General features: G+C 46.0%; 2 protein-coding genes across 7 annotated transcripts in view; one reads left to right on the top strand and one right to left on the bottom strand.

Annotated features, from left to right (window-relative positions):
* The window catches only part of SOBP (sine oculis binding protein homolog), a 138,138-nt gene extending 110,701 nt beyond the window's left edge, over positions 1-27,437 (top strand). Inside the window, exons 8-10 of one of the 6 annotated variants that reach the window (XR_013949218.1) lie at positions 69-3,808; positions 4,611-4,670; positions 7,680-27,437. The gene's annotated coding sequence lies outside the window, so the exon portion shown is untranslated. Of the gene's footprint in view, positions 1-68 lie in introns of all 6 variants that reach the window. The other 5 variants (XR_013949214.1, XR_013949215.1, XR_013949216.1 and 2 more) reach the window with 5 other exon arrangements.
* Positions 4,531-27,552, bottom strand: part of SCML4 (Scm polycomb group protein like 4) — a 92,937-nt gene continuing 69,915 nt past the window's right edge. The window contains exon 10 of the transcript XR_013949220.1: positions 4,531-25,638. The gene's annotated coding sequence lies outside the window, so the exon portion shown is untranslated. The remainder of the gene's footprint in view (positions 25,639-27,552) is intronic.

The raw sequence follows: 27,552 nt of genomic DNA, 5'->3' as shown, positions 1-27,552 counted from the left end.
CTGTTGTTTTATTATTATTATTTACTTTTTTCTTTATTTTTATTTTTTATTTTTTTTGGTGCATGCAGTTATTCACCCTTCTACCTGCCTGGTCAACAGATCAAGTGAAATTCACTCTGAAGTCTCAGAAACATATGCGTAAGTGTTCCTGGAGGCTGTGTCGATGTCCCTTCCATTTTTGCTCCTCTCTCATCATCTCTCAGCTTCTGCAATGTTCAAGGTGTGGGGAAAAAAAAACAAACAATGCACTTAGCAGTGCAGGGTTAGGCCCTGATCTTATAGAAGAGCCCCATATGGATGCTCTGGCTGCAGCTCTGGTCACTTCAAGGAGATCTGTGCAAGTTTGCTCATACCCATGCATTTGGGGCCTGTGTACGGAGTGTGCTCCGTGTGCCTTTTGTAAGGATGTAGGGCTTTTTATGCATCAGCTCCCCCTGAAATCAAGCCTAGGCTGTTCCAAGCACCAAACTCCTCCCAAATGCCCCCAAATTCTGCAACAGCAACGTATTTGCAGGCCCTGAGCTGTCTTGTAGAAGGCTGTTTGCTTCCCAGCTCTTGGCCGGCGCTGCTGATGGAGGAGGTTGAAATGTCCGGTGAGCTCTGTAACTTTTTGACTGATTTCATTAACCAGTCATGTAAGGAAAACAACAATAGCATAAGCACGCCTGCTTGGAAGGGCATGCAGAGCAGAGCTTGTCTTCCTAGTAAACAGCTTGCTACATCTCTATTTATTCATCTGAACTTGGCTGTAAAATGAAGGCCGTGTGTATTGATTTTGCTTTTGTCAGTGGTCCAGAATTGTTAGCACACATTTTCACTCCTCTGAAAAACAACAGACTCTTTAGAGAAATCTTTCTCTCTCGTGAGCTGCTTTTTCCAGAAATGGAATCAGCTTGTCAAAAACCATATAGAGGTATAGAAAGCAATCTAGGCTGAAGCTGGCTTTGTGCATTTCATGTGATCACAAACTTACCTGAGCTTTCCTGAAAATTTGCCTACATTATGCTTTTCAAACGACTTTCCCCAGAATTCAGAATCTGAACTGACTTAGTTGAATCAGTTCATTGTTTGCTATTTTAAAAATATCTACAGCTGCGTATCTGTGGAGAAATCTCCAAGTACACATAAACCTTCAGTGAAATGTAGACCAAATGGTATGATACATTATGCAAAAGAAACCTGCTTTATTTTTTAGGCCAAATCCATCCCTTGCATAATGCCAACAAAACGAGTGGAATTACACAAAGGATGTGAGAAAGTCCCTTGCAATTAACAGGAGCCCAGCAAAGGGATGCAGAATGTTGCTCACTCGCTGCTGACATTATTTATTATGGACTAAGACATAATAATCGAGCCAAGCCTTTTCCTGGAGAACTTACCATCAAGGAGCCAAAGAAAATCCCAGTGCATGGGGAGATACACGGGAAGGTTCCTGCCTGCAGCAGAAACGGCTCCAGCTATTGCACACGTGCAGTTTTCAGACGCAGAGGCCGTGTTCATGAGCAGAGGAGGCAGCTTTGCCTCAGGTCCCCAGCAGCCAGCCTTGTGTGCATCCCCTCATGCTGCCGGGCAGAGGGGGAGTTTGCTGCAATCGAGCCACCCCGGTCCTTCTGCTGGCACTGAATTTTTGCTGTCAGCAGGAGTCTTGCCCTTGCGATAAGAGGGGGACTTCATGCTGCAAATGCTCTGCATTAATCACCCCTGGTGTTGTCTTAGATGGGTTTGAGGGCTTCGTTTTTTTTCAGAACTGCTACACAATTCAGTATGTGGTTAGGCCAATTCCGTGAATAAGAAGGTCCCATAAAATGAAAGGATTTAATGCTTTTTCCGTGCTAAATGATGGAAATAAATTTGCTTTGTTCAAATACGCACCACATGCCAAATTTGCAAGGATGCTTATCCAAGTCCGATATCCCATTCTGAGGTCCTTATTTGGACACCCAAATCAACACTCAGCCAAACACATGCACGAGGCATTTCAGTGCCATTTGGAGTGTCCATATATAGAACTGGATGCCCTAACTTCATTGCCTTTGTTTTAAAAATAGGCCTGGAATATGTAAAGGCATCATTTAATAACAACTATGACAAACATGCGGTGCTCGAACTCGGAACAAATTTGTCTGTGCCGGTGGGGGCAGGTTGCTTCCCCTGGAGTGGCTCTGGATTTACAGAGGTTTAATTGAGAAAAGAGGCAGCCCTTGAACTGCTCTGCTTTCCACTCCCACCCCAACCTGACTCTATGTTTGGGATCTGGGAGGACAGGAATGCGGAACTGGGGCATCATCCACGTGCTGAGAGTCATGAGAGAGTCAGAAATTGAGTTGAATCTGCTCCACATTAACTGCTCAGACGTCTTGAAATGGGCAGAACATCTTTAGGTTTGCACACATTTTACCTGTCGTATATGCGGTACTGGGCAAAGAAATGGCATGGGGCACTGAGCACCCATTTTCCACAAAGCGTAGGACATACCAGGAAAACAAACACAGAGAGAGCTGTGAAAAAGCCAGCTGAAAACTGCTCCTGGCTGCTTTCCTTGCAGCGACGGTGGGAGCACGGCCCCTCGGAGCCCCGCGGATGCTGACTGCAGAGCGCTGCAGCGCCTCTGAGGGAGGTGGGGGTCTCTGACACAGGGATGCGCCTCAGCCTTTTTTGGCCAAGTCAAGGCCTGTCAGGACTTGAGCTTCAGTGACACTGTGAGAAACTGACCGAGCCACCAGGCAAAAAAGAGTAACTTAGACCGCTGATATTCTCTTTTCTTGAAGCCGTTCCCTGGTGTCTCTGCCATTACCTATCAAGTGGAGCAGGTGAGTGTCCCAGCCACTTCACCTGCTGCTCTCCTCAAATAGTTTTCCAAGAAGATATAAATCTGAGAGAGATGGAGCCAGGTGCACTGACCAGGACCTCTCCTTATGAATTAGGTAAGTATGTAAAAGTTGCATGTTCCTACCTGGGGTGCCCGGGCACATGGCTTTCACGGGAGAAGGGGCAGCCTCACCCTGCTTCCTATGGGGCCTGATGGCATGGCATCCACGTGACTTCACTTTTCCTTTGCAAGACCTTGCTGGACCTAGTTAGGAAAAGGAAAAGGCTTGAGAAAGAAGCAATGACGTCTTCTTTTCTAGAAAACTTTGTGGTTAGACAGCTTGCCGGGGGACTGGGAGACTCAGGTCCTCTCCCATTCTTCAGCTACAGGAATCAAGCCCATACAGGCTCACACAAAGCAAGGTGTTGAGAGAGACTCTCGTCCATTCCCATGTCCCAGGCCAGGACTGATGAGATATAAACTCTCCCGGCCTGCCCACTGGGACATGAGCTCTGCCAAGAAGGGCAGAACCACTCTTCACTCCTTGTGGAGGAGACACAAACCCAGCATCTGCAGGGCCAGGGCGAGAGAGCACAGCCCTCAGCTTAGTGTTGGAGGCTCTCTCCTGCAACAAGGATGCCTGCTTCTGCTCCCAGAAGGGTTTCAGAGCTGCTGCAGTAAATACTGATCTATGACAAGGCAAAGGGAACCTTCCCCAGCCAGCTGAGGGCCCTGAAACACAGGGTCTGATGGGGACCACTTCAAGGATGTGCAGAGGAGGCTCTAGAGGGGATGATTTACAGCAGGGTCAGGTAGAGGAGCTGAAACAAAGCCTGATTTTTTACGGACACCTTTTTTTTTGTGCAGAAGCACCTCAATCCACCCACCAGGGTCCTGGGTCCACCATCCTCCGGGCTGCCAGGGCTGCAGAGCAAGGCAGGGAAGTGCCCGGGACCGCAGCGGCTGTGGCAGTGTCACCCCATTAGCACTGGGATGCAGGTACCAGGGATGCAGGAGGCTGGCTGATTGCCTTCTAAAATGGCCTTTGGCACAGCATCCATGCTGCATGCATATGCTGGGATGTAGTGTTTTGGGGGGAGTCGGGGGCATCCCTCTGTCTAGCTTGTGGGTATCTTTGTAGGCACAAGCATAAGCAAGTGCCCCTGGATGCTGGGGCTTGCTGGCTGCTGCGTGCCTGCTGGAAAGCTCCAAGGGGATGATTTATGGCAGGGTCAGGTAGAGGAGCTGACACAAAAGGGTCGGCGAGGACGGGTGCCAGGCCACAGGCTTCTCGTCGGTCGACATCCAGGGAGCGGGGTGGGAAGGGGGAGCGTGAGTCGAATTCCTTAATAACGTGAATTATAAAATCATTTCCTGTGTTAGGGGTTAGGAAAGAGAGTGAAGGACCCAGAGATCTTCCAAACAGAAAACAGCTTTTGTTAAGGCTTTTGGCCTAAGGAGTTTGGGGGGGTGGGGTGGGAAGGGAAAGTGCTGGCACATTTTTGGCTTGAAGCCTCAGACAACATATTTTTTATTCTAGTCTTTATTTTTCAAAATAAAATCATTGCAAGGCAGCGACAAAGAGGGGGAAAGAGGATGGAATTAGGGGAATAGTACCCAAGTATTTCCCCTTTCTTTCTGTTCCTGCCATTATTATACAGTGTCTCCTTTATTATATACAGTAGCTGGATTAGCCCAAAGGCTGGGAATGCAACGAGATCCTTTTATACTTATTGATCCTTTTTTTTAGAGAGATTGTTTTCATGAAAGTTCAATTCACCTTTTTTTTTTTTTTTTTTAGCTTTTTAGTCTAACTGCTACACATTTTACCCTGCTTCTTTGTGAAATGCTAAATCCATCGGTAGGTTTTAGTTTTCCTGGTGTAACTTTTCAGAAATTGTATATCTGCATAGCAACCCCACTGCAGGCAGCTTATGTCACGGTATCACATGTCAGAAAGATGAAAAGAACTCCAAATCTGAGCTGCTCCACAAACTTACGTCCCTGATTCCCGGGCATATATCTTCTGTACTTAATGTAAGTGTCAGGAAGGCAATTTCAAGGCCAGAGAGGTGCAAAGTTTTATCTGGTAGATGACACAAAAAGGAAAAAAAAAAGGTAAAAAAAAAAAAAAGACACATGACCTCAGTTCAGCCTTGTGTGGACAATCAAATGAGAAACAAAGATTGTCTTTTTCCTCCCCTACCCACTCCCCCCGGCCCCCACCTTCCCATGTCCCTGTTGTCTGCTTCCAAGTGCAACTTGAGCCTGGATCCCGAGCCCAGTGTCCAGATTAGAGATTGTTGACTCAGATTTAGTGGTGAAACTTGAGCCGGACCCTGCTGATGGCATAGCCTTGAAGGAGCAGGTTTACTCCAAGCCAAAAGAGAGATTACATGTCAGACGAGAGCCTGCCTTTTCTTTATCACAAACTTCCTGATCTCCTTCTGCTTTAATAGCGCTCCCCCCTCGCCCCCCCCCCGCCATGTGCCCACTTTCAATTTCTTCTATAGGGTGTCATAAATCAGGAAATTAACAAGTGTGTAGCTGCCCTTTGCCACAGGCAGAGACAATGAGCTTTCTGTGTTTTTAACCAGTGGGTAGCACTTAACATAATCAATGGAGAGCTACGTGCAGAAAGGATGAAAAATTGGGTCTTGGTCTGACCACTTACAGGGTATTTCTCATCACCCAGGCAAGCTGCTTTTATGAGAATATGACATGCCCTGGAAGCTTGCTCTCCATTTTGCAGGAGAGTCATTAAAAGAAATCATTACATGTTTTTTTTTGTTCCTTGGCACACACGCTGCTTTTCCTTGGCTTCTGATTTCATCCATCTTTCAGGCGCTTCGTGCCTTTAGTAATTTATGTGCAAGATTTTTCCAAACCTCCAAATGTTTTTCCATTTGGCAAACTGTGTCCTGAAGCCTCCACAGAATGTAACTGTAGAGTTTTCTTGTACTTCAAAACATGAGCCCTGTTAGCACAAAGATGCATCTAATACTTATAATCCTGTGCACAAAAGCTATAAATTCATATAGGACAATCAAAGATGTTGTTCCTTCTTGTCAGTCTTTACCTGCTTTGTTGTTGTAACCCTTTACTTCATACACAAAAGAAAAATTTGTCTACCAGCATTGTTGTTTTCTTTAACTATAGTTTTTGGAAGCTTTACGATACCATATGGAGAACTATTTTATTCTGCTGCTGGTGGCTTTCTCGATACTGGCTATAAATTAGATAATTTTCCTTGTGTCTGATAGCCTGCACTATCAGTCAGACACATTTGCCCTCACAGGAAAATCCAGGAGAATTTGATAGAAAGTGATAACCTTTCCATCGTACAGAACTTAATAGAAAATTTTATCCCCACTCTAAGACTTACAGCGGTTGATTAAAAAAAAAAACATGCGTTTTCCACCCTGCATTAAGTTCGTGGGCTTGCAGGCTGTTTTTTTACAGAAGGCTCCTCACCTTGCTTCTGTCCAGCCCCCCTGGGTTCTTCTGAGAGGGACACGCACCAGCGGGTACACTGGCTGGGATCTTTGAGGGTCCCAGGGGGACCAGGGGGTCTGGGGAGGCTGGCTGCATGGGTGCCCTTGAGGAGCTCTCCCAGCAGGATGGGCAGGGGCTCAGAAAGCTGTTTGGTTGATGTGAGTTGTACTCTGGGCTGCTGCGGCTTTCTTCAGGAATGCAAACCCAAGGGGAGACTTCATTAAATGTTTTTTTTATAATGCGGTCCAGTGAGTGACATCCCTGAAATGGCAGGGTTCATAGCCACGAGGAAAGAGATCTGTCTTCTGCCCTCCACGCACATGAGAAAATATCAGGCATTGAGGATCAGCCACAGGGCCTTTTCTTGTATTTGTTTATTTTTGAAATCCCTGAGTAGTTTACAAGGTTGCACTACAAAACACTTCCATTTGTCGAATAATCCCAACTGGACTAAGTTCCTGAACAAAGAGTCTGTTTTGCCAGCAGAAATGGGTCCAGATCAGGCCTAACGTATTATTTTCACTGAGTTGTGCTCCATCACTCCTTCTCGGCATGTACTGCCCTGCTTGCCCTGGAAATAAATGCTCAGTGAGACTATAGAATAACTGGTGGGATAAGTATCTTCTACAGTTGTTCACCCAAACGACTGCATCTAAACTGAATTTATATGGCAAGAACTGTGCATGTTTCACCGAAGAAAGGCCAGATCTCCTCTCAGCTAGCACAAATCCGTTGACTCTTTCAGAAAGAGTGATTCCTAGTCTGCTCTGGTATGGGAGGGAGGTGAATCAGAGCAGTGTCAGGGACTTTGCTTTTAAAGGAACGAAGGTGAACACTGAGTGTTTGACAGCCCAGTCCTGCCTTCATTTACCTCTGTGTCAATCCACAGTAACTAGAGGGAAAGGTCGGTGGAATTGTTCCGCGATGGAGAACAGTCTTTTCTTTTACACATTTCCTTCTTCAGCCTGCTGAACTAGGGTGACATTTCTCTGAGATGCACATGACATCTGCATTAATAGCAGAAGACGTCATTGTGATCAAGGCTATTATGGTGAATTAATTGCTATTATATCACTTTAAAATAAACTATTCCCCGACTAAATCAAATTAAGGGTACTTTATCAGTGTAGGCATGAGGCACATTTTCTTCTCATAATTTACTTCCTCTTAAGTGACTCTAGATTTTTGTTTATCTTATTGGGTTGATAAAGTACCCTGCGCAATTGTCAACACACATTAAAAAATAATATCTAGCTGTCAAGGGAGAGCGTGCATGGGAAACACCAAGGACATGGGGATATCAAGCCGCAGCATTTTACCATTTCTACAGCTCTCTTTTTTTTTTTTCTTTCTTTTTTTTTTTTTTTTCACCTAGTTTTTATTTTGGACTGGCTGAGAGCTTTTCCTGCTCTCTCTAACTCCTCCACATTGCATCCAGTTTGCTCTTCCAGAACTGATCGACTCGTACAGCAGGTCACCACCCCTGCTGAAATCAGCCAACAAGCCGACCATAACCCCAGCAGATGTTTGCGGTTTATAGGCCAAATGAGAGCCCTGCAGACCAGCGAAATACCAGCACCACAGATGTGGAACCTGGCCACTCGACACGAGCAACACAAAGCCCCATCCTGCCCAGCAGGGCTGGGACTTCCAGAGGAGCAGAAGGTCTGAGAGACTAATTAGCCTGCAGAGCCAACACGCTGGCCTATGCTCCATCATTCTGATGTGTGCAAAGTCCTTTAATGAAACGCTGCATGAGCAAAGTCAGATGAGGCCCCTCCGTAACTTCACCTCGGAGTCTGGCAGTCACCCGGGTTCGTCGCGTCCCCTCCGCGTGCCAGCCTGCTACGCCAGGCTCTGCTGCTTGCCCCAGCTGGGCTGGGGCCGGGCGGGCGTCCTCGCTGCCACAGCCGAGACAGCTCCGGCGGTCTGAACACAAAACGGGGAGAAGCTGTAAACGTGGCACCACCGAGAAGATCTATTTTTGTAAAGTCATAGATGTTTCTGGTAAATAATGATGAAGGGAAAGATCAGCAGCTCCCTAAAGGACAACAGAGAGATGGAAATGGCATAAAAAATCCACTGATTGGCTCTTCTGTTCAAAGCACGTTATTTCTATTCCAAAAAAGCCAAACTTTGTGCTTTTGACTGTGACAAGACGGATAGATGTACCCTTTGTGGCTAACATCAGCTCCTGAAATCTCCCCATCTTTCAGGATGTCACTGGAGTATCGGGAAGGTGTGGGTCAAAGAAAAGCAAAGGAAAACCAGTGTTTTTAACACATCTGCAGGCAGAGGCCATAAACCTGTGCCCATGTCTTTGCAGATACAAAGCGCATTTCCCTGTGTGCCATTTCCTGGGCCAAATAGTTTAAGATGACAGAAAGCCTACGAGTTGCCCTGCTCTGGGACTCGGGGGGGAACAGCTGCGGCTCGGCAAGGTCAACAACCAGAGCCTGGTCGCTTTTTTAGCAATTTCTGCATCCTGGGAGAGACGAGCCCACACCCCAGGCCGCCCGCTCAGCACGGGGGACGCAGAGCACCCGGGCCGGCCCGGGAGGGAAAGGCAGCCGCGGGGCTTCGCCCAGCACCGGCCCCCCTTTACCGGAGGCCGGCCACAAGCCCACTCCCGGGGCGGCCGCGGCCCCCGGCCCCGCCGAGCCCACAGGCAGCCGCCGCCGCGGGCAGGCATGCTGCCCGGCAGCCACAAGGTGTCAGCCTCGGGCCGAGCCGGACGGCGGCTCCCCGGGGTGCGAGGCCGCGGCCATGCCGGCCCCGGGGGTCCCGGCTGTGGGACACGGCGCTGGGTTCTCCCCGCCCCGGCCGAGCGGCGGGTCGCGGCCCCGCGGGGCAGGGCTGGCGAGAAAATGGCTGCCCCGTAGGCGAGGCCTGGTGAGGGGTCGGCGCCCGCAACCACTCTCTCCCTCTTTGGTACTTCCCCCTCTCTCAGTGGTGTGGGATGACAGAAATAAGCGCGTTATTCCTGACTCCTCCATTCATCAGAGGTGCCAAAGGGCCAGTTCATTGCAAAGGCTGCTGTCTTGCGGCGAGTTCTTTAATCGAGATTTCAAGGGAGCTAAGCACTTCGGTAGGAATTAGGCACCTAAATACCATCAGAGGCTGAATCTGTATGGTTTAGGAGCAGAAACGCCACTACAAATCTCTGGGACCTGTGATGCTATGTTGTTCTGAAATCGCACTGCGTCAGGTGGCCCCATTCAACATTGTGGGGCTGCGGAGTTTTACACCCACTGTGAGCAGGTGAATTTCTTGCTGGACTGCTCAAACAACACACTTGGATCTCCAAATAAATGATCTCACACCGAGGTCCCCGCCACATGAGCCCTCTCATTCCTGTGGGCAATCCTCTAGTCTTCTGTTCTCCAGGCTGTGACGCCCTGCTGGGAAGCCAGCACACAGGATCTGGCAGCTCCAGCAAACCTGGAACTAGTGTGCTGGTGGACTTTGCTAAAACTACCCCAGTATTTTGTTAAAGTGTAGCGGTTCTGTTGTAGAACAGCATGCATAATACTTAAAATAAGTCCCCTTTTATTGGTAGGAGACAGGAAACAACAGAGTGATTTACTTATTCCTAAAGTATGTGCCTAATTCATGGAAATTTTTTTTCCTGCTATGTGTAGTTATTTATGATGTCTAGAGAGAAGCCAGGTCCCAAAGTAGTGTTCCTTGTTCCCTAGGTAAGGAGCAGGAAACAGATTTCTTAGCTGTTCTTTATGAACTCTAGAGTTCGTTTCAGATTGACATTCAGCTCTGCTGTGAGTAAACCTGTGGCTGCCCCTTTGCAGGATTACGACCGGCTGAGCAGTGCCTCCGAAAATGCTTTGTCTGCATTGAGAAACGTCAGTCCTGGAAAACAGTACATTTTCAAGGAAACAGTTCCAATCTGAGCAATGTTACCTGATCCAAATAATTGCACATGATGAAGATTTTTTCGATTATATCTGTTAGTCCCACGTAATTTCAAGATGATTTCTCCATGGTTCTCCTTTTGTCTTAAGTTTGCAGACAAGAGGATGATAGCTGCTTCCCCCATGTATGGCCTGTGACACCTAGAGAGCAGAGATGGTGCTTTTGGCAGAAGAGGCCCCATTGCAGTTAACAGTAAAGTTTCCAGGACGTTCCATTCATTTCCATTTCATTTGACTCTGGGTCAGACTTCTATGTCACTGCTTTTACTCTGTTCTCTGAGGTATTTGTGCTTAAAGAAGGCCTCACTAATGAAGTTTCCTTTTCCCAAATAAAGAGCTACATGTAGATTTCCTGCAGAATATATACACCATAGAAACCAAATAAATAACAACAAAAAAGATGTATAAATATGCCTTCTTGTAGCATGTCCTGGGTCCGGCAGGATGTACAAAACACCGCTAACTTAAAGAGAAACAAATAGAACAAACTTCATTTTAGGATCAGAATTAGCCTAAATTGAGCATAGGAAACAACTCGAAAGTTAATAAATATACTCAAACTGACTATTTCTCAATGTCCAAACAGTTACTGTTTGAAATGCAAACAGAAATAAAAAGTTATTTCTGCAACTCTAATAAAAACACAAAGGGATAGTAGATCTTCAGTAGTAGTCCTGCATAATTCTTTGGGATTTTGGTGAAGGGCAAAAACGTTTCTTCAAAACTCTGCCAGATCTCACCCCGATCTTGCCTGAATCCCTGACAGTCCTGTTAGCTTCATTGCGTTTTCAACTTTCTTCTGAATAAGGGAGAAACCCATCTGATCTTGCTCTGGGGACAACCATAAGCAAAACAGCATCATGACCCACAGGTCACGTGCAAAGGTCTGTGCATCTTTATATTTCCAGGGCAGGCTCTGTCCTATATTGAATACACCCTTCCTCAGCAGCTGTGAAATAGCTTCAGACAGGGCCGAGCTAACGAATTGCCTGCTAATGCCCATCTGTGCTGATGACAGTAAGTAAAGGCATGGGTGACAAGGTAATTTTTAATAGGATGAACGATATGTCAGAATACTAATAGGGCACTAAAAGGAGTGGTTTCCAGGGGAGTCACCTCATTGCTCAAGTGAAAGAGGGGACTATTCCCTCTGGCCCTTTCCTCAGAACTCCCAAGAAGTGTCACGTATAATGAGCCAAATCCCACAGCCTCCTTTGAACTGTGGCTTAATTGGGGAAAGTGCTTCAGAGCAAAAGAAGTCAATCCTACAAGCCACTGAGCTTCCTGAACCTCACTAAGTTTAACTTCAGCCCTGCTGAGTTTGGTAAGACTTATTCAGCTGATTAATGGTTAATTATTTATTTTGCCTAAATAACCTCTACAGATGACAAAGCCCCTCAGGGTCACAGACTGTCCAAACAGTAAGGAAAGGCAATTCTAGCTCCAAAGAGCTTGTTGGCACAGCGTAAGGTAAATGACATCCACTACCTGTGGACTGGCAAAGTAATACTAGGAAAAAGTATGACCGTGCTGGTTTTGAGGTAGAGCTGTTTACCTGACCATAACCGTGGGAGAAATAAGTGGATAACAAAATGAGTAACAAAAATGATTGGAAGCATGAGCAGGCTTCCATGCAAAGGGAGATGTGAAAGGATGCAACTTTGGTTTTAAAGAGTGAAGGGGCATAGCTACAAAGAAGAACAAAACAATGGCAGAAAGAAATTAAAAATCAGTACAAGGGATTTTTTAGCATTGCATCAAAACCTGAAAAAACTATTGCCACAGGACTTTGGTGCTAGAGGAATTTTTAAAAGGGTGACGTGTCTACACAGGGAAGAACATTCAGAGTTATGTTTTCCAGAGCGCTATCCAGCTGTTAGCTGGTTGTGACTGGCAAAACATATAGATATATTCATGGTCTTGGCACCTTCTTCTGATGCTCCCGGTGAGTGACAGTCAGAAAGGTGTTACGGTTTGAAATAGACTTGGAGGTTCTAGGCAATTCTTTGTGGATAGGACAACCACTTGCATGAGACAAAACCAGAGCAATTCAATCCTGTACCTACACGGTGGTAAGCCCTGAAGGTAATTACACTAATTTTTTTGGCATTTTTGTGAGAGTTGTGGACCCTCAGTTTGGAGTAGTAAGTTTTACTGGCAATATACCTGAAATACATTGGCAAAATGTGTCCTCATCAGGTTTCTTCCAATGAAGAAACCTTACCATCTTTTCTTTTGCAAGGAACCCCAACAAAATTAATGGAACTATTCACTATTAAGGCTTGTTAATGTGAGAGCACATTTGCTTTACAGAAAGCAGCTGCAGAAGTCTTCTCTTACCAGACAAAGATTTATCTACCTAACAAAGATTTATTGCTCTGAAGCGAAGGTTGAAATGTGCATATCTGTATATCCCAGTAATTACAGTGTGTGTCCTTTCAATTGCTTCATATATCTAGGCCTTTCAATGGCCTGATACCTGTATGTCAGACAGATGTTGTGAACTGAACCTCTAAGAGCCTTTGTGCTTAAATGTAATGTTTTCCCAGGGACATGCCATCACTGATATACCTGTTTTCAATATTAGTGTCATCCAAATCACGGGTAGGTTTGCTAGACAGTAACCAGTTATAATTTCACGAATTATAACTTTTATTATCGTTTTAAATTTCCTTCTAACCTCTGCCAGCAGTCACAGTTTCTTGTTCCTAACCCCTCCTGGAAGCTTCTAGCCCTGACTTGGAGTAGCTCTGCAAAGGTTGCTGTTGCTATTTGGTTCACCCTGGCAGAGGCAGGGATTTGTAGGAGGGAGGCTGAAATGTACAGGGAAGGGGAAAAGGCAGAAGCCTTGTGTCAGGCAGCTTCTGACACAATAGAAGCTTTCTCCACCAGTGGCAGATTTGCTGTTAGAAGATCCTTTACACATTCCTTCCCATGCCTTGGTCATGCTGGAAGCAAAGTCCAGCATGTTTGTGTAGCAATACTCTAGATGTGGGGCCAGAAACCTCCGTTTGAGAAGAGAGGAGGAGAAACTCGCAAATGATCATTGTTTTTTATTGCTTTATTCCAAATCAATGAACAATTGCATTTCCAGAGCAAAATTAACAACTGAAAACCTGACTCAATCTGACTCGATCGTGACCGATAGTTACCAAAAAAAAATCTATGTATGTAGATATAGATCTATACTCATCTGTTTATAGAGATGTAAGAGTTATACAGCTGTACGTGCAGTACATGCAGACATGAAAATATGAGATACCAAGCAAGCTCAGACCTCACTGTTGCCCATGGGCAAAAGGACAGTTTTTACTCCTGCTCTGCCTCTCATTGACAAGGTCTGGGCCTGCGTGCATTGCTCCCAGGACAGTGACAAGAGGGCAGTTTGATAGCTACCAGACCTGCTTTTTCTTTGCCCTTGGTGGTTGCCTCAAGGCTGTGGTGTTTGCACAGCTTTGTCTGTGCCTGCCCTGCAGCCATTTTGGCCCACAAAGCTGACACAAAATTTGATGTTCTGAAGGTGCTGAGACCAGAACTATGGGGTCACGGCTGCTCAGCCCTCATTCAGCTCAGGACTGTGCGTACCTACCCCAGCTTTGTTTTGCCCCTCGGGCATTTTAAGGTGTTTATTACTCTTGGTGCTAGGAAGTTTGAGCTCGTGATTGAGCTCTACAGGAGGTCAATGCAGTGTGGGACACCCTGTGGGCAGTGGTATGTGACTATCCTGTCACTAAACTAATCCAAACCCACGAGACCATGTAGTCCAGCATTGGCCTTGAAATGATATGCCCTGCCCTGTGGCTGCCTGGCTTTTGGCTGGCTCTGAATGCAGGCAGAACAAAATCACCTTTGCTGCTCCATGTTTTCTGGTTGTACAGGCCCTGAGTACAGGCCCCAGATGCTTTTGGAAAATAGGGCTTGGGGTAGACCCAGGGCATCTACTTTAGCTGGGACAGCACGGACGTGCCTACATGATGGGTTTCCTGCGGTGGTCTCTGAAGATTGGTAATGGGGCCGCGTGCAATGTGTAGGTAGAGAAGAGACCCCACGAGAGGGAAGGATGGTCAGCATGTTCATGGGGCAGCTGCCTAAACCCATCACTTGAGTGCTGGCAACAGAGGTCTTTCACCTCTCCGGCACTTTACCAGCAGGGAAGCATGATAATTCTCTTCAGAATCACAGCCCTGAGGTCTCTCCTGAAATTATACACATTATAAGATAATTAGATACATTATGAGAAAGAAGATTTTTAAAATCAAAGCAGATTTTGGCTCTTCATGTTGCAAACCAGCTGACCCGGTAGATGAACCTTTTACAGAAAGGGCCGTTGGTCATGTCAAGCAAAGAGAGCTTTTTGGGGCCGAGGGTGCACCAAGAGGCTCTGCAGCTTCCTCTGTCTGTCCTGGGGATGGTGCAGCTCTGTCTCCTCGGCTGGGGTGACTCTGTCTGTGGCAGAGCCATGACAAGCCTTCCTGGGGCCTTCCCCGCTTGGCTGGGGACCTGCGTTTGGGCTTATGTTCTTGACCCTGCTGGTGCTGCCCTGCGAGGGAGGACAACCCGACAGCTGAGGGCGATGGAGCGGGACGGGGTTATTTGTCTGGGCCTCTGGCCCTGCTGGGAGTCCAACAGCTTAGCGCACGGCTTCTCTGTCTCCTGCCAGGCGAGGCTGAGTGTCCTTTCCATGGAAACTTGGCGGGTGACGGGACGGCGGGTCCAGGGAAGCTGTCCAGAACGGCGCTGCTGGTGCTCAGGGAACACCAGGCCAGGTCGCCTGCAAACCAGGAATGTGGAGAGCTCTTGTCTTGGGCAAATCTTCACAGCCGGGCCGCTTCCCTGCCTGGCTAAACTCTGGGGAGAAATAACCTTCTGGTTTACACATGTAGGCCTCATCCAATGTGGTGCACGTAGGAGAAAGCCCAGCCTGGGCAGATTAACGCTGTGTCCATGAAGCAGCGGGGTGGCTGCAAGGAGATGGACGCTGCCTCCCGCCAGCCTGGAGCCACCAGTGATGGAGCTGGAGGCTGGCACAGGTATAGGAGGGTCACCAGTGTGCCCCATGTGCGGTCCTGGGGGGCTCAGCCCTCCGTTAAATAACCGGGAGGATAGGAAAGGCCCTCTTTGGGTTAATGCATCCATCCCAGCCTTGCTTCAGGAAAGTTTTCATTAGGGCTGGAGTGTTAGTGACAGCCACAGCTGAGGCTGCCAAAGTGTTTCCATTATGTTATATCTCCCTGTTTTCACTTGCTCGTGGCTATCCAAAAGTTTCACCTAGAAGGCTGAAATTTTCCAGGCCTCCTCTCTACCCAAAGGTGAAGGGTTGTTTTTGGAAGGTTGGAGCAAAAAAATGAGGGAGAAAAAAAAAAAAGATTCATCTCTTTTTGAAATGGCAGCATACAGGCAGAGGTGATAATTTAAGAAAGCAAAATTTAATAAAAGCAAACAGAACTATTGCAACCTCAGAAATGAGTGACACTTTGCAATTTGGATGAATATGCAGTATTTTATTTCTTATTTTTTATTTGAATAGGTCCAGCTGACTTTCACTTGGTCTTTTTTTTTTTTTGCTGCGTCCTTCCCTTCACCTCCAGGCATATTCAACCAATGCTGCCTGCCCGTGGGTCCCTCTACCTGCTCCCCCAGCTCTCTCTCCATGGCTGCAGGCTTGGCAGTGGCTCTGTGACCCAAAACTCCTCACAGACCCACTGAGCAGGCTCGGTGGTTCCTGTGACCAGCGCCTTTGTAGTCAGCCTAGTGACCATTTTTGTCACCTGAGCATCGATCCCATAACGTTCAGGGACCTCTACTGCGATGGGCTCTGTGGGGATGGGTATGGAAATTACAATATCCTCCTTGTGGAGTTAACTGACAGCATCTATTCAGAACCATACATGGTTTGCAGACAGTAGGATATATTATATTGCATGGCCATGTAGCATGAAACTCTAGGTAATAAATTTACAATCAAAAAATCAATTAGCGTTAATAGAGTTTTTATTAGCACCAAGTGTAGGTGCTTTGATTATTCTGATAAGTGTGCAAAACAGAGAAGTCTGACGCTAAATAATCTGTAGCAATTCATCACGCTTTTTAATTCAGTTTACTTCTTAAACTGGGGAGTCTCTTCCCCAGATTGTTCATCTGAAGTTGTTCTGAGCTAAACAAGGGTGTCAGTTCTACGTCTATGCAGATGGTGTACGGAGCGATACAGTTGGCTTACCATAAACCAGTTCAGATTTGAAAACCCACATTTCACAGTTCTCTGCAAAAGAAACAGCCAGTGATCTCATTAACATTTCCAGTAACCGCTAAAGGAAACCCAGAGTAATCCATTCACTCTAATGGATTTTTTTTTTCTTATATAACACATTGGCTTGGAGGTTTGCGTCCTGTTTTGGGTCGTTTTTCTTTGGAGGAGATAGAAGACCCCTGCTGCTCGTAGCTATTGGTGATGCTTCTTGCACTCGGGCAGTAACAGGATATGGTTTTGGCTGTGAAGGATCCATTCTCAGTCCCTGCCGATGATTGGTGGTGGAGCCAACAAAAACACCTAAGTCAATAAAATCAAGACCAAGTCAAAATGCTTCAAATTGGATAATTAAAACACAGGAGATAGACGGCTTCACATGTGGAAATGGAAAATTGGGATATGGAAATTGAGAAAAGAAAAAGACTACAGAAAAACTATCCCCTTCCTGCCTCCCCCACACCCCCAATCCACTGCGGTTTTGTTGTTTTCAGATGAGGACTTTCTCCCGACTCACACCAGGCTTAGCTGACTATGTTAACTGCTTAGGAGGAGATTTGTAAACGACCCGTTTCATAACAGTACTGAAAATTTTAAGATCTGACTTTATGTTCCTGGTCACTGCACAAGGCCCCAGAGCCCCTTAATTTGTGGGTCTACAAAGGAAGAGATCACCTGAAGCTTGCTGATAGGAAACGTTATGGGCTCATCTTAAATGTTATGCCCCTCCAGGGCGGATGAGCTCTATAAGCTGAAGGAGGTGCTCTATTTGAATTAAGATTCACAGCCCTAAGCCTCCCAGAACTAAGAGACAAGCCTGCTTGTTCAAAACCTCAGAGGAGCAAAGTCCTTTCAAAAGACAACCTGGTGCCATGGTGGAGGGTCTTTTATTTGGCAGGTTGGTGGCTAGATCACTTGCTGAAGTGTGGAATAAACCAGAATAGATCTTAGCCCAAGTGATTCAAATCTATATCTTCCAAGAGGAAGTTTAAAAAATCCCTGCCAGACTAGGCCCTGCAGACAAGAGAAGCCAGAAGGATGCTTATTTTGTGGAGAAAGTTCCGAGGATCAGTTTGGGACCTTTGTCCCTAATGTAGTATTGGCTGTTCATGGCTATGGAGACATCGGTCATGACAAGGGCAAGGCTGGATTCCTCGCAGAGGGAGGATTGTGTCAGCATGAGGACTCCGCAGGTAAAACTGGAAGGATCTCAGCATCTGTTCATCTCCTGCCTCTCTAGGATAAGCAGGTTGTGTCGCTTCTCAGGGGATGGGTGCAGATAGGCACTCTTATGTGTATATGTATGTATTGATATGTTTATATGTGCATGAGCCTCTATATGACACAATTTGTACTCCTTCACTGTGCCTAGTTTTAAGCTTACAGCAGCTGAGACTCAGGTGGATACCAGCACATGAGAAATATTGTGTAAAACTGCTCATCAAGAGAAGAATCATGATTAATGTCCCTTTTCATGTAGGTAGGCTGAGGCAAAGATCAGGTAATGGGACCAAGGAAACATTAAGCCTCCTTGGCTTCAGGAAAAGAAAAATTAAGAACTGCAGTGGAGGTCACTGGCTTGCCCTGAGTCTACACGTATCCTTTCATGTTGTACAGCCGCAACAGAAAAGGAGTCCTCAGCTTTCTAGACCTGCTCCCTGGAACTTGAACTTCATGCCTGTCAGCATGTCCTGGTTGGAGGTAGAAGTCTCTCAGCTGAGATCCTGTTTCCTAGACACAGATTGTGAAAGAAAGATCCACCTTGAAGGGGATTTTTCTGGTGGAAAATACAAAGGCGTAAGAGAAGAACCAAGCTGTTTATCTAACTAGGGGGAGCGAGGGAGAGGAAAGTCATGATTTCAACAATGTTAATGGCTAAGTGAAGGAAGGATACAGAGGTGCTAGCAAAAGAGGGAAAATATGTGCAGAAAATGTAGAAAGTAGAGCACGGCCAAAAAATACACAGTTCCACCCAAAAGGAAACTGTACATAGCTCTAAGACATACTAGAGAAAGCAGAAGATGTGTTAACAGAAAAGAAAGTGGAGAAGAAAACACCAGACATCACCAGCCGGCATCATCTTGACTGAGAAATTCACAGGCAAGTTCTTCAGTGCCAAGAAAACACAGCACCGGGAATTCAAAAGGCGCTTTGGTAGCAGGCTCTGACCCCCTGGTGCTGAGCCCTTCTCAACTTCTGACGGATGCCGCTTGCTGGCAAGGGCATCGCGGCACATGCAACGTGTTCGGTATTCTCCTGGGCCACATAAGCTTCTCCATCAAAATAACTGCTGTCTTTCAGCTTGTTCCCTGTGAGGGAATAAGCTTCCCTTGGACCGAAGCGCAATATTTCCTGTCTGCTGCCTGCACGCCATTACACCATCTCTCCTTACCCGGGGGACCGTGGCTCTGTCTGTGCTCCAGAACGGGTCTGCCCTCCAGCCTTGGAGACAAACGGGCCATCGGTCCTGAGCACAACCTTGGTAGCACCAGGAAGGGAACACCCCCATCAGCACCAATGCCAAGGGCTGCCTGATTGCGCCCACCCGTGCTCAGCGTGGAGGCTGAACTATTTGCTCCACAGCCAACGTGCATGAACATCAAGTGTTCATCCGTGGTTGCTGCTGCTGGCACGTGTCTACCTATACGTGTGCACTCATTTCTATGCAGATCTAAGAGTGCAGGGCAAAACCCTGCTCTCTCCAATAGCCAAATAAGTCTGGGGATGCTGATGAAGGTAGCAGCAGGGTACCAGGGGTGGAGAGGCGCAAAGGCAGCAGGCTGTCATATGGGGTGGTCAGGAGAGGTGAGGTGAGGCTGTTGGGTCCCCGCAATGACCGTTTAGCACTGGAGGGAGGAGCTTTGCCTGCAGCAGCTGGCTTTTGTATAGCTGTCTCTAGGAATGTAGATAAAGAACACTTCATACTGGGAAAAAACAACTGTCTAGTTTGCTATTGGCACTTTTCACCTTCCATTTCTGAGCAACTGACTCGACTCTGAATTCAGCTGTGTCTGGGACAAGGAAAGCAATTCCAAAGGGACTGGTAATCAAGGAGTCCCTGCAGCTTTCTAACCATAATAAAGCACATTCTTTTACTCTTCTTTGGACACTTACAGCAAAAAATCTGCTCTCTAGTAAGAGAGTTGAAATCTGGAATGTCTATTGCATCAGTGGAAGGAAGCCAGGCTTGCAGCAATGTAAGCGAGTGAAAGATCTGGCAGACAATCAAGATGCAACATTATAATGAAACTTTGGGGTTGTTTCCTTTTTAATTTTGTCCTAAGCGGCTGGTCCATGTTCTGCTCTCACTTTTTTATCTGATGGCTGTCATGCAGCAGCAGTGTGCCTGAGATCAAACTCAGCCCTCTAGGTTTCCATTCCCCTCCTAAATATAAATTGCAAGATGGCAATAAATACTGGAATAAAAATGATATGTAATTTCAGTGACAGAGAAGTAAATTGATGCTGAATGTATATGACACTTTTTCAATTTTCCTCTTGTTTTTCCTGATAGCATTTTGTGCTAAACATTACATTTGCAGATGCAAAATTTAAAGAACTCTTTATCTTCAGCACTAAGAAACATAACATGTAATTTGTGGCTTCAGCCAAGAGTGATGGCCTTATTAGTAATGGGAATTTACTGATTAACTGCTGTTAGCAAAACATCATCTTCAAACCCGTTAGTCTGAAACTGGCAGCCGCTCTGTCGGCAGGAGCTTTTTTATTTCATCTCGGGGGAGTTCTGTAGAAATATTTCTCATTTAAACAGCTTTAGCCTTGGCCTTTCAATAATTTTTATGGTCTCAACTAATAGGTTAACAATTAGTTAAGAGCAACTATCAGCTTAATGTCAAGTCATTCACAGGGAAAAGTTCAAGGAGAGAAGTAACAGTATTTCAAAAGATGGTTTATTTTTGAACAAAGAGCTCCAGTCTGTTGGAGGAGACAGGGATAAAAATGAACGCACGAGAGAGGTTGAGAAATGGGAAAGAAAGGTGTGGGACCCATGGAAAGCCAGGAGATGGTCTGCTGAGGAGCAGGGTGTGCTGGAGTGGCACCACGGTGCCAGGGGTTATCTGCATTCCCGGCCCCCAGCCCCACTTGAGGAGGCTGTCGCCGGCACGGTGGCATGGGGGCAAGTGTTTTGCCTGCAGCCTGGCAGGGCTTCGCGCCCTGCAGCATCTCCCAGCTTCTGATTTATCTCTGGGGTTTGATCCCTGCCTTCCACCCACCCCTGTCCCTCAGACCCAGCTCTCCACCCCTGCTCGGGATTCCTCTTTCTCCTTCACGCTCTTTCGGCACTAACAGGGCATTGAGCGAGTGCACGAGGGATATGTCTGTTCTTCCTCTGAGCTTCTGTGCCAGATGTCACCGTGGTGTATAAACAGCTGGTAAGGAAAGTCCTGCTCAGCCGTCGGTGGCATGTGTGCCATCAAGATGGCATTGTCAGATAGATGTGTTCATTAGGACCAGTCTCATTGTCAGGGCATGAATGCGGGGTGCATTTTTTTTTCCTCCAACAGCTCTCACACAGACAGATCTTGGAGTCATTTACAGGGTTGGAAAAGTGTGTATTGTTGCCTCCAAAGGAAATCCCTGCTAAATCTCTCTGATTCTTCTCATGGATGTGCAGAGTGAGTCAAGGGCATGGGAAGCCACTCCTGTCTCTCAACAGCTTTTTCCAGCTTAATAACTCACCTTGCCTGGACATATTTCTGACCAGAAATTCTCCTCAAAACACAGGCAAATGAAGATCCTTCCTGGACATGTTCAGCGTAAGTGATGACAGGAGAGGTGGGCAGGCTTTCCTTGCAGAGACCTGAACAGGCTGAAATGCCCTTGGTACAGAGCAGCTCAGTTTTGTCTCGTAGTACCATGGGGGCTACATAAAACCTGATCACCTCCCATATCTGGGCTTTTGGAGAGTAGGTTCCTGACAGAGGTGTGAGAGGTGGGCAGCTGCATGAGCAAATGACTGAGTGGTCCTGTGTGGAGCATCCTCTCATATGGGGAAGGACAGTCAGGCTACTGTTGGCATCACACCGAATGATTAGGGAGAGAAAAGAGCCTGCTATACTTATGTAGCAATTATAAAGTGCTTACAGATCCTTTGTTTGGTTTGGACTACAAGCTCAGGCACATGGTGTTTATATATACGTGTATATATATATATGCACGGATGTGTATGTTTTTATATATATGTGTATATATGTTTTTTTTATCCATTGCCTGAAGTGTAACTCGTGTCCTGTGAGCTGGGCAGGGCAGGAGTGCTGATGTCTTATTTCCCTGTGTGATTCTTAATGGAGCTGGGATGTGAGCCCCAGCTGGGAGCTTCGGAGAGAAGAGCAAAGGAAACTGCTGCACGGCCCGTGTTACTCAGTGATCTTGGTCAATGCTGGCTTCCTGGAGTCCAGTCTACTCCATAGGCTTCTTACAATCAAAGGAAGAAGATTTTTCCCTCCCCCCAATATTTATTACAGACGGTGCCTGAGCTTCGAACCAGGAGGACTGAGCACTTTGCAGGCACGTAAACCAACTATGAAGTTAAATCGCTTCACCTTAGAAGCCAGGCTCTAAGTGACTTCACACAGCTCCTGCATATATTCAGTCTGAAGGAAACCTTCCTTCTGGCTTTAAAGTCTGGAGATAAAAGAGCAGTCTGGTGAAAAAAGGCAAATTTCTCATAGCCAGAAGAGCCCAAGTGCCGCAGCCTGTTTTTTAGGGCCACAAGGGAGGTGTGTGACCGAGGTCAGGCCTGATGTATGAACCGGGGCCTAGCACAGCGATCCGCTGCCCATCCACGGGGCACCATGACGGGGGAGAGGACACTGTGGCCATCAGCAGGAGCTGGCCCAGGGCTTCCTGCTGATTTTGTAGAGGCCTTTGGCTCTCAGCACTGGGACACGTACTTTCCTGCTCTTTCTCTTGTCCCCTGAACGGAGGCACAAGCGAGAAGCCACAGCTGGGGCTGAGCAGCAGCTGGGTTGCTACCTACCTCACAGGGCTTCATCTTTGGTCTCAGCACAAAAAGGAATGGTGAAAGGAAAGACAACTTCAAAACATTTTTTAGAGTCTACCTTATATTCAGGGCTCATAAAGAGGGGCCAGAAATCAAGGGGTGACCTGAACCCACTTTTCTTTGCTATCATTTCTTGGATACGTGCAGCTACCTTTTCAATAACGCTAGTTTTTGCAGCTGATTTCTACCCGATTACGGAGAGCAATAAGAAGATAAGACCCAAAGATTATTATCCAGTGGCCTATTCTCGCTTTCAATGACATGGATGGCAAATTGACTTCAAGGGAAACTTCATCATGCTGTAGTGTTGATAGCATCATAGAGGAAAGTGTAATTAAAGGGCAAAAAAGAGGGGAATCATTCACTGCAATGTATTTCTTGGATAGCTAGAGCTGACTCTACATAACAGGGAAAGCATTTCTTACTTTCTAGGGGAAGTTTTTTAATAGTAGTTGAGCTGAGATTTTTTTGGCTCTTTTTCAGGCTTTTTATTGAGACATTGCTAGAGTATTCCACTAGCTGGCAGTGTATAAAGTGGGCAGATCAACCTTGAAATATTATGGTCTTGGGACAAATTTTCTTCTTGTTTTCTCCCCAGTGCAAATCCAGAATAACAGTAATGACTTCAGCTGAGCCACTTCAGTTTTATATCAGCATAAATGAGAGCAGGGTCTGCCCATGTAGATGCAGCCTGAGGGACTAGGCATCTGCCTGTGTGCTGCACCCTTGCTTCAAATTGACACCCTACCCTTAATTCAGCAGAGAACCAAAGAAACTGCTTGCCCTGCAAATGAGCATTGATGCTAATGTATCACAGTGGAGATTTATCAAGAAGCTGACACCTCGGTATCCATCTCTTATTTGCATAGCAGAGAAATGTGAATAAAAAATGTGAGATTAGCTCTGCACTGGCCAGGGTAGGAGGCAATTCTGGCATTAGCAGAGCTGCGGACTCAGCCACAGGGAATTCGATAGGTAAAAATGCTTTGTGTGTCCATAAGCATGACACACGTATAAAGGCTGAGACCAGGCACTTATTTAAAAAATACAGTTTATTAGATAAAACATACATAGAACCAAGTAAATCCAATTCTTTATTAAAAATACAGAAATAATTTTGTAATACTAAAAGAAAGTACAGGCTTTTTCTATGAAACATAAATCTGAAAGTATGGGACATCCTTGCTTTTTCATAGCTGATCTCCCTCTATTCTACATTCTTAAACATACTGCATCAAATTGTGAAACCCAAGCAAAACTCCGTTGTACAAAATTAAGTATGTTAAGTCCAGTAACACTCAGTTTAATTAAGATGCAAGCAGTAGCATACAGCACACAGAACAGTAAATATACAGCTATACATTAAAACATGCCTCTATATAGTGATGGAGAATCCACTGGAAGGAGTAAGTTACAAATAATAAAAAAAACAATGCCTGCAGGAACAATAGAAGAATCACAGTTTGACCCTATGCTTGCAAAATGGTTGCGTATGTACTTAGACACTGTGTATGTTAAGAATGGATAAATTGGACCCACCGATACAAAACATGCTAATTCTACAGTTACCATTTTGTTAGGATGTGTGCATATGTATGACATGTACACACGGTGAGCAGGTGCATATCTGTGTACGTACATCAGACCTGCATGTACATACACATAGAAAGGCACACACCTCCACAGCTGAAGACAAATCACTTCAATAAAACCCTTTAAAGTGGGCTGAGAGTAATACTAATATGCTGCTTGTCATAACCGTGCTGCTCTAGGGCTCCACGCATTTTATTCTCGTGTTATTCTAATCCATAAACTCCACATTCATTTTACCTCAGCTCTCCATTATTTGCATATTTGCAAAGTGCATACAGAACTATTCAGTATAATATAATGTTCACTGTTGGAGATTATTTATTAGGGGAGGTTTTAATAGCTGATAAACAGCAAAGTATTAAAGGGTTTGCTTTGCTTTTTAAATAAGTAGAACTAAGGGGCAGATGTCTTTTCCCTGATTATTGTTAGCATCATATGGTAACCCTGGCATAATCAACAATATATCTTGTGTATCATCTTTAGTAACTGTTCTTGATTGAAAATGGAGAAGACTCACATTAGCAAAAGTCATTGGCATATAAGCTCTTTCTGTAACCCCCAATTATTTAGCACCTCCTGACAATAATGGCAAAATAAATTAATGCTAGAATATTGTGCTAAGTAAAATGAATGGATAGCAGAATGAGCATTAAGTGAAAGAATTACAAAGACTTCACAGAATTAGAAAATATTTAGGCTCAGAAAAACATGTCAGGTGGCCAGCTTGGAACAAAGCTCAAGACACACTGAGGTCAGTGATGTGCAGGTGTGGGCTTGGCATTAAACGTCACTGAACTGCACGGCTGGACTGGGACCCCAAAGCGTTCATGGGATACGATGCTTTTTTTGCTTCTCTCTCATTGAAAGAAAGAAAACCAAATCAGTACTAAGGCAAAAGCATGTAAAACAGAGAAATCCTGACTTTGACTCTGGTGGGGATAGACTGGATTTATATTCGCGTGAGAGAAGCAGCAGCCTGGGCAGGTTTACACAGCAGGACAGGAGCAAAACACCCTGAGAAGGGGGATGGTGCTACGCTTTGCAGATGGGGTAGGAGGCACCATCAGCGGGCCATGGACACAGACTTCTTTCCACTGGAGCCCCAGACAGCATCACTCATGTCATATAGCCCACAGGGCTGCCGTTAGCAAAGTTGCACTGCTGGTGGAATAAACCCAGCTGCCTTTTGCCATCAGGAAAAGCTGGAGCCTGGTGGCACTGGTGTGGAGTAAAACCAGGCAGAATGATGAAAACATGTGAAAGAATCCCAGCCATGGACTTCCAAAATAAATCTGCCTTATGCAGACCTTACACTGAGTCACAAGACCTAAGACTGCAGTCAACAGCATTCAAGCCCATAATCTTATCACTACAGCACATTTTTATTAAAAAGGAAATCTCGCTATTTACATTCTCTTTTTGTATACACACTGGCAGAGGAAGGAAGCCTGGTGAGCGAGTGCATGCCAGCTGATTTCTCTGCTCCGAGACCAGTCACGGAGGAGAAGCCTGTGCCGCATGCTGGATGGGCTCCTGCTAGCTCCTGTGGGATTTGGATGAGAGCAGTCACAAACGCATTTTTCGAATGATGTGAGGTGTGGGGATGTTGTCTGTGTCAGTAGTAAGTGATATGGACTGTAATAAGTTTGGGAGCGGCTGAATGCAAGGCAGTGTGTGTTTGAACCCTTGATTATAAATAAATTGTTTGTATATTCAGATTTTTTTTTTCCTCTCTGGCAGATTTTGTATATGCTTGACAAAAATAAAATAGCTTTATGTATTTGCTTGATGTGTGATGCCCTTTTCTGAAGGTTGTACAGTACCATGAAAGAGATGTCGTTCGCCATTCAAGGAGGACAAGATTAGTATACAGTAGATAGGCAAAAAAGTCCAAGATTGTAAAAATACCTGCAAGATGCGATGAAAGCAGCCCTGCTTATCCAGCTGCTGCAGAAACTGAGGCTTATCTAGCAAATTACAGATCATATTAAAAATCAAAGCTAACACACTTTGAGTCCAATTAGCAATAGAAAAACTGATAGCTGTGCATACATTAAAAAAACCCGTTCATGCTTCACTAGCCTTGGAAGCTAAAGCTGAGGAACTGGAAGGGAGCTCGGAGCACCATTAAAAAAGAAGTGTGAGCAGGACTTGCGCTGTTTTGTGGCCTGACTTAAGGCTGCCCCTTTCCAGCTGGAAGAGAGCTGTTATGCTCTCATCCTTCACACTGTGTGGAAACAGAGACCTAGAGCCAAAATCTGATCTCATTCCCACTGGTAGAAGTATGCAGTAGCCCCACAGAAGCTACAGTCATTACTCTAAACTCGCACTTGTGCATCCATGTGTGAATCTGCCCTGCGTTACTGCACGTATTTCAGTATGAAGGATGATGCTGTACACATTGCAACGCCCGCTGCCACACGGGCGTCCTCACAGTGCTTGATGTAGGCTTACGAGCATGGCCTTCCCTCACTGCTGATTTCATCTGTCCCACCTCCGCCTCCCAGCTGGCCAACGCCACTCTTCTTCTTCCAGCTGGGTGGCTCTTTCCCACCTCCTGCTGTCCTTATCGTTGGCAGTGGGCACCTCTTCTTTCCAACCAACTCTCCAATCCAGGCTGATGGCAAGCTGGCCCCTCTCCAGACCGTGGGAGTGACGCTGGTGGCTCTGAGCTTGGCACGCCGGTTGCCCGCACCTGCCTAATGGTGTGCCATTCGCGGGGCCAGGCTCGGCTTCGACACCCATCAGCAATGGGGCAAGAGCGGAGGATTCATCCCAGTGAGCAATGTAACCGGGTCCCTTCCAACCTATGAGCATTTAAGCTGCTTGGACATCAAGAGGCAGCACGGGGAAAGATGGACGGAAGAGGGGAAAACTGCACTCACCCTGTGTAAAAGTGCTGAGCCTTTAATGAGGTATTTATTGCAAATAGCAATTGGCCAACTGGTTAAAAACCAGCCTCAAAAAGTGCCTTTCGTGCTGGTGAACAAAAGCAGTGGAAAGCTTTTTGTGCAAGATAAAGAAGAGGTAAAAAAAATACAGACAACCTAATTCAAAGATGTTGGTGTGTGGTACTCTGTCACAGCAGAACTGGTCCTAGGATCTCCTGTAAAGGGCACTTGGTTGAAAGGAAAGAAAGGGTTGCAGAAAACTACAGAGAAAGAGAAAGGAGAAACAAATTTGAGAATGGAAGAGCAGAGAAGAGCCATAAGGTAAAGAAGATGTTGCAAAAAGAGTGAAGGAGACACATTTTTGGTCACTGAAAGATGGAAAGGAAGGAAGAGAAGAAGAGATCTTGCCAGAGAGGACCTGAGGAGGAAAAAAAAAAAAAAAAAAAAAGAATGTAACTACAGTGGAGAAATAGGAAGGGAAAGGGCTGAGAAGGTTCAGGGGAAAGGACTGGAGGGTGGAGGATGACTAAGAGGGAGAAGAATGCTGTCAGGATAAGGGACTATAC

This window comes from Anser brachyrhynchus (genome assembly GCF_964034855.1).
Source record: "Anser brachyrhynchus genome assembly, chromosome: 3".
NCBI lineage: Eukaryota > Metazoa > Chordata > Aves > Anseriformes > Anatidae > Anser > Anser brachyrhynchus.
The sequence above is the reverse complement of the archived record's forward strand: the minus strand, read 5'-3'. Positions and strand labels throughout refer to the sequence as shown.